We start from the raw sequence: 7,500 nt of genomic DNA, 5'->3' as shown, positions 1-7,500 counted from the left end.
ATCCCGTACCTATTTACTGCCAGGTTAACAGGGGCTACACATTAAGAGGCTTGCCCATTTGCTTCGCCGCTTCCCGGGACTCGAACCCGGCCCTCTCGTTTGTGAGTCGAGCGTGCTAACCACTACACTACGCGGTGTGTGTGTGTGTGTGTGTGTGTGTGTGTGTGTGTGTGTTCGATTCTTTGAATTTTACTTCATTATCTTAAATTTGGAAACAATGTAATATAAACTTTTACTTCAACTACCATATGCACGTAAGAGATTTTAATCATATCACTTGTTTTTCTTCTCTTCTTGAGTATTCTTCAGCTAACAAATAGACTAATAATTTGGCTACGTTAGAACTGGAATATCAAGTGAGATAACTCCATCGTTTTCCTTCATCAATACCCTTTAAAAATTGTACTTCTGACACCGAAAAAGTTTATATATATATATATATATATATATATATATATATATATATATATATATATATATATATATATATATATATATATATATATATAATTTGTATGTCTGTATTACAGATCCCGCAAATCTGTGTACAGGTCTCGCAAACCTATATGTACAAGACCAACAAATGTATACAAGTCCACATAACCCGGATATGAATCTGTACAGGTCCTGCAAAATTTATGTGTACAGGTATAAGGTAGTGTAGTGCGTAAGATTAATGCAAGTAGGTTAAGTTTACCATTTATTTACGAGCGTGTAAGGTGTTTAGGTAGGCGTGCATGGGTCAAGGGAGGTTGGTGCGACCTTCGCTCTTTCGCTGGGGCGTGCGCGGCTGGGATTGGGCGGCGGTGGGCGTTGTCTCTGAAGCCTCGTGGTTTCGTTGATGTGAGTATGTTCTTTGTGTTGAGTTTATAGTGAGATTTGTGTCAGGGTAATGGATATGTAAGGGAGAAGATTGTGTGGGTGAAGTGTTGCGTTATTACGGTTTATTGGTGTGTTGCTTTGTGATTGAGCGTGGGGAGAGAGACGTGGTGGTGTATCTCAGCGGTTCCTTGTGTGGTGACGAGTCAGAAATAGTAGTGTGAGATCTTTGTTTTGTTATTTCTCTATTATTAATAGTAAAGTGTAAGTTAACTGTATTTGGGTGTGATTATTTCTTATTCTTTGTTTATGGCTACCAGTTACCCCGAGACTTGGCCAGTGAAAGGGTAGCCGTGACTTGTATTACACAGTTTCTTCAAGCTCTTATATTATGAACATCTACCTTTCTGTAGTGCTTCTACCACCAATACTACTACTACTACTACTACTACTACTACTACTACTACTACTACTACTACTATTTTCAATTTCCATGCCCAAAATCATGTTAAATCGGTTCTCCAAATAGTAAAAAACCCTCCTTCACTAACAGAAAGTTTCAATATCTTTCGAGATCTAACTCTTCTCGAGACTTCTCGAGACTATAACCAAAAACATCTCTAATGACTTTACTTCACCTTTTCCTCCCTTATTTCATCCTGATGGCACCACTGCCACCTCAACTATTTCTAAAGTTGAACTCTTCGCTCAAACCCTAGCATAAAACTCTATTCCTTGGATGATTCAGGGCTTGTTCTTCCCTCTCCTCCACCCTCTGCGACTACTTCATGATATCTATGAAAATCCTTAGCAATGATTTTTTTTTTTATCCCCACGCTGGTCTAAACCCTTGGAAGGCTTACGGACCTGATGGAATTCCTCCTATTATTTTCAGAAATTGTGCCTCCGTGCTTGCATCTTGTCTAGTCAAACTCTTTCAATTCTGTCTATCAACATCCACCTTGCCTTCTTGCTAAAAGTTTCCCTACATTCAACTTGTTCCTGAAAAGGGTGAATATTGTAATCCTTCAAACTATCATCCTATTTCTTTAATTTCCTGCATATCTAATTTTTTGAAATCTATCCTTAACAGGAATATTCTTAAATATCACAATCTTTTAACATCGCCAGTATGTCTTCCGTCAAGGCCACTCTCCTGGTTATCTTCTGGTCTTCCTTAAATAAGTCTTGGTGATCCTCTTTTAGACTTTTTGTTGCAACTTGTGCTGTTGTTTTAGACATATCAAAAGCTTTTGATAGAGTCAGGGCTAAAGCTTTGATTTCCAAACTACCCTCCTACAGCTTTTATCCTCTCTGCAACTTCATTTCAAGTTTCCTTTCTATTCATATTGTGGTAAACGGTCATTGTACTTTTCTTAAATCTATTAACAGTGGTGTTCCTCAGGGTTCTGTCCTGTCATCCACTCTTTTCCTATCATTCATCAATGCATTATCTTCTAAACAAAATTTCTTGACCGATCCATTACCACGTTGATGATGCCACTTTGCACTTTTCCACGTCTTTTTATAGAAGACCAGCCTTCCAGGAACTAAACAGATGACACAAGGAAGCCGCAGAACACCCGTCTTCTGATCTCAAAAATTTCTGATTGGGGCAGAGCAACCTTAGTGTTGTTCAATGCCTCAAAGATTCAATTCCTCAATCTGTCAATTCGACATAATCTACTACACAACTATCCCCTTTCCTTTAATGGCACTTAAGTGTCCCCCTTCTTCTAAGTTAAACATCCTCGGTCGGTCTGTCCCTTACTTATCTAAACTGAAAACCTCACATCTCATCTCCATCTAAAATAGCTTCTAGGAAGTTAGGTGTTCTGAGTCGTCGATCTCTGCAATTTTTTTTGTTTTCATCCCCACCTGCTAACTATGTACAAGGATATTATCCTTTCATGTAAAGAGTATGCTTCACATATAAGGATTTCCACTGATACAGTCTCATTTAGACAGAGTGGAATCAAAAGCTTTTCATTTTATCAATTCCTCTCTAACTAACTCTCTTCAACCTCTTTTTTTTTATCGCCGTAATGTTGAATCTTTTGCTATTTTCTACTGCTACTTTCATGCCAACTACTCTTTTGTTCTTGCTAACTGCATGTCTCCCCTCTTCCACGACTCGCTGCAAAAGGTTTTTTTTTTTATCTCTCACTCTATTCTGTCCACCTCTCTACTGCAAGAGTTAAGCAGTACTCCCATTCATTCGTCCCTTTCTCTGGTAAACTCTGGAATTCCATGCCTGTTTCTATAATTCTACCTTTCTATGACTTAAACTCTTAGAAGAAAGAGGTTTCAAGATGCTTGCTTATCTTTTCGCTTTGGCTGATACTTTCATTTATGTAAGAGCCCTTTGTGGATCGCTTTTTCTTCATCGTAATTTATTTTAGTTTTGCTGGTGTCCTTTCTACATCAAAAACGCTCGAAATACTTGAGGTCTTCACCCAGTATAATCGAATCTAATGCTGCCTTTGCCTGAGATCTTAGTGCTCATTATTATCTTGCACTCAGAGATCTTCATAGAAGCTGTTTAGCAAGAGATGAAATGTGAAGTTTCCAGTTAAGATTATGAATAAAGGACAGACAGAGGATATACAGTGTAGAAGAGGGAGACAGTTGAGTATCATTGAAGAAGAGGGGATAGTTGTCTGGAAGGTTATGTCGAGTTGATAGAATGAGGAATTGAGTGTTTGAGGCATTGAAAATTACTAGATTTTCTATACCCAATGGAAAATCTTAGAAAGATCAGAAGTCAGGCGTTCTGTGACGTCCCTGCGTGATCTGTTGACTTCCTGTAGGGTTGATCGTCTCTGAAAGGACGTGAAAAGATGCAGGGCGGTAACATCAGCGTAGGAGTGGATAGGGCAAGAAGTTTGGTTAAGAAGATCATTAATGAACAATAGAAAGAGAGTGGGTGACAAGACAGAACCTTGAGGAACACCACTATTAATAGATTTAGGAGAAGAACAGTGGCCGTCTACCACAGCAGCAATAGAACGATTAAAAAAAGCAAACTTGAGATAAAGTTGCAGAGAGAAGGATAGAAGTCGTAGGAGGGTAGTTTTGAAATCAAAGCTTTATGTCAGACTCTATCAAAAACTTTTGATATGTCTAACGCCACAGCAAAAATTTCACCGAGATCTCTAAAAGAGGATGACCAAGACTCATAAGAAACGCCAGAAGATCACCAGTAGAGCTACGTTGACGGATGCCATGCTGGCGATCAGATAGACGATTGTAAAGTGACAGATGTTTAAGAATCTTTCTATTCAGGATAGAAAAAAAAATCTTAAGACAAGCAAGAGATTAAAGCTATAGGCCGGTAGTTTGAGGGATTAGAACGGTCACTATTTTTAGGAACAGACTGAATATAGGCAAACTTCCAGTAAGAAGGAAACGTAGAAGTCGATAGACAAAGTTGAAAGAGCTTGAGAGATGATAGTGTAACAGCATAAGCAGAAGGATTAGAGGTAAGGAACAGATCAAGAATGTTGGGCGTGTCTCCAAGCTGGTCAGGAATACGGTTAGGGTGTTGCACCAGTTGCTCTAGGTCATGGAGGATAGCAAAGTAGAAGGCTAGTTCACCAGGATGGTCAGTGAAAGGAGAGGAAAGCCAAAGCTGGTGGTGAACATTGAAATCTCCAAGAATGGAGACCTCCGCGTAAGTGAAGAGGGACAAAATATGCTCCACTTTCGAAGTTAGACAGTCAAAGAAATTACTATAGTCAGAAGAGTTAGGGAGAGATAGACAGCACAGATGAATTTAGTTAGAGAGTGACTTTTGAGTCGAAGCCAGATGGTGGAAAACTCGGAAGACTCGAGAGTGTGGGCAAGAGAACAATTTAAGTCGTTGCGCACATAGACGCAACATTCAGCTTTGGAATGAAAATGAGAATAGAGAAAGTAGGAGGGGACAGAGAAGGGGCTACTGTCAGTTGCCTCAGACAACTGTGTTTCGGTGAGGAAAAGAAGATGAGGTTTAGTAGAGGAGAAGTGATGTTCCACAGATTGAAAATTAGATCTAAGACCGCGAATGTTGCAGAAGTTAAACAAGAAAAAGTTGAGGGAGGTGTCAAGACATTTGGGATCGTCATCAAGAGAGAAGTCTGATCTGATGACACTTCTGTTCCCCTCCCCAGAAGAGGACTCCGAGGCTGGGTTTGGAGTCGCCATATTTCAATTTTGAATTTTAAGTGAAGGGTGTAAGTGTGGTAAGTGCATGTAGTTTTGAGTGAAGAAGGCGAGTTGTCTTTAAAGGGCACGCTGTGACTGCCCCCTTGAGTTGTGAGACACAAAGGGAAATGTTCAATGAGATCACAACTAGCTTTAATGGAAAGTTCACAGCACCCCCTGAACTAGTGCTATATATATATATATATATATATATATATATATATATATATATATATATATATATATATATATATATATATATATATATATATATATATATATATATATATATATATATATATATATATATATATATATATATATCATATGTGTGTGTGTATGTGTGAGTGTGTGTATAATCCTTGGTTTAATCATAAGAAAAGTTGCACTATTACTTCATACTTTGGTGCCATTGCTACCACACTGGCGCTCCGTTCTCACCTGCACTTGATGTTCCCCGCACCGCTCCGCCCCTCGACCACCCCACAGGAAGTTAGGATTACTCATCTCGCCCCCCCAGGATGTAAGCCACGAAATCCCGCCCTCAGTAGTAACCTCCTCGCTGCCAACCTGCCGCCGACCTGTCTCCACCACTCAGCACGTCAGCAGCCAGCGACTCGGGCAGCGAGACGGTACGATCAGTCACCAGTGTGGCTGTGGCCGTGGCCGTGCGTGGTGGTGAGCAAGCCTAGTCCCCAGTCAGCCAGGCAGCCTGCCAGTTAGGCTCTCGTGCTTCACTTCACATTAAGGTAAGCCAGACTTGACCACGTTGTTTTCACTCCACTACAACCAGACCGTCGTATTGTCCTTGTGTGTGTGTGTGTGTGTGTGTGTGTGGTGTAATTCACCTCGGTCGTCTGCTGGTCACCCAGCCAGTCTTCCCAATTACGGAGCGACCTCAGAGCTCATAGACCGATCTTCGCTGGGTTTGGAGTCTGCTAGGTGAACAGGGGTCACACATTAAGAGGCTTGCCCATTTGCCTCGCCGCGCCGGGATTCGAACCCGGCCCTCTCGATTGTGAGTCGAGCGTGCTAACCAAGATGTATTAGACTAAGTCTAATACATCTTGGTGTTAACCACTACACTACACGGTGTGTGTGTGTGTGTGTGTGTGTACTCGTAGTCTTTTTTCGTTTGTTTATATTTGTTGAGCGTGTCACTGATGGTTGTTAACAGCAGTGAGAGATAAACAAACCATCGTTTAACACTTCTCCCTGTCGCCCCTTTGCCACTACATTTTTGTAACTCACCTCGGTCGTCTGCTGGTCACCCAGCCAGTCTTGCCCATTACGGAGCGAGCTCAGAGCTCATAGACCGATCTTCGGGTAGGACTGACACCACATCACTCAACACACACCGGGAAAGCGAGGCCACAACCCCTCGAGTTACATCTCGTACCTATTTACTGCTAGGTGAACAGGGGCCACATAGTATTAAGAGGCTTGCCCATTTGCCTCGCCGCTTCCGGGACTCGAACCCGGCCCCCTCGATTGTGAGTGGAGCGTGCTGACCACAACACTACGTGGAATAGAGACGTGTTGGGACGTAGTGGGCTGTTGGCACTATCTTGCTGCAGCTGAAACGAAGGAGAGGCGACAGTGTTGCGAGGGACAGTTGTTACTTAATTACTTGTACAGGACTGAAAAGTTGGTATCATATCATATTGTTGCGATGCCCTTAACTTTATAAAGCTATTTGAGGCTTAATTGCATTGTTGATACGTTCCAGTGATGGATTATTTGGTAAGGTGATTTTTTAAATTCCTTAAGAAACAGCTTTTCGTTTTTTTTCTCTTTTCTAAGGTGATTAGGATTATTTAAGTTAGATAAGGTTTGGTGTGTGTGTGTGTGTGTGTGTGTGTGTGTGTGTGTGTGTGTGTGTGTGAGGGGAACAGTGATGTTACAGGCTGTTTTTATATTATTTTGTTTATTTATCTATATATCTTTGTTTAGTAGTTGTAAGTAGAGGAAGGCTGGGAGGCAATGAAATAGTCTTTTTATCACTACTCCAAAAATACTAGTTTGCAACTTAATCTCTATTTTGGGTCTCTGTTTTGAACCCCTTCAGTAACAGACGTGTTGTCATATTCATTCTGGATTCTATTCTTTAATTTTGTACAGCTTCAAAAACTCATGTGGGGGATTAAAATAGTGAAGGCTCTGGCCATTAATCATCTGACCTTCATAGACGCTTCCTAAGGCGCAATAAAATGGTCGAATCACACCCAAAACTCAAGGTAGAAATGCATCCCAGTACTGAAGAGGTTAATGAGTCTTTTCCATAGGTATTGTGTAGTCTTTTCACCTTATCCTAGCGCTTCCTTTTCTTGGCATTCTTGTCCTGAGAGTTCGAGGAATGATCTGTATGACTTTTGAAAACAGTCGTGTGGAGAACAAGATATTCAACAATGCATACCATGGCAACAATGTGCTGTATGCGTAGTTCACTCTCGGTCTCGTCTTCCTATCTTATGTTCTTATCCGTGGCGTCAGAGA

The 7,500-nt window shown here is 41.0% G+C and overlaps 1 protein-coding gene across 1 annotated transcript in view; it reads left to right on the top strand.

The window, feature by feature from the left end:
* Positions 1-5,586: 5,586 nt before the first annotated feature.
* Positions 5,587-7,500, top strand: part of LOC123517145 (beta-alanine transporter-like) — a 58,322-nt gene continuing 56,408 nt past the window's right edge. Inside the window, exon 1 of the mRNA XM_045277096.1 lies at positions 5,587-5,753. The gene's annotated coding sequence lies outside the window, so the exon portion shown is untranslated. The remainder of the gene's footprint in view (positions 5,754-7,500) is intronic.

Source organism: Portunus trituberculatus, chromosome 41, assembly GCF_017591435.1.
Source record: "Portunus trituberculatus isolate SZX2019 chromosome 41, ASM1759143v1, whole genome shotgun sequence".
NCBI lineage: Eukaryota > Metazoa > Arthropoda > Malacostraca > Decapoda > Portunidae > Portunus > Portunus trituberculatus.
This window is presented reverse-complemented; position numbering and strand designations above follow the sequence as displayed.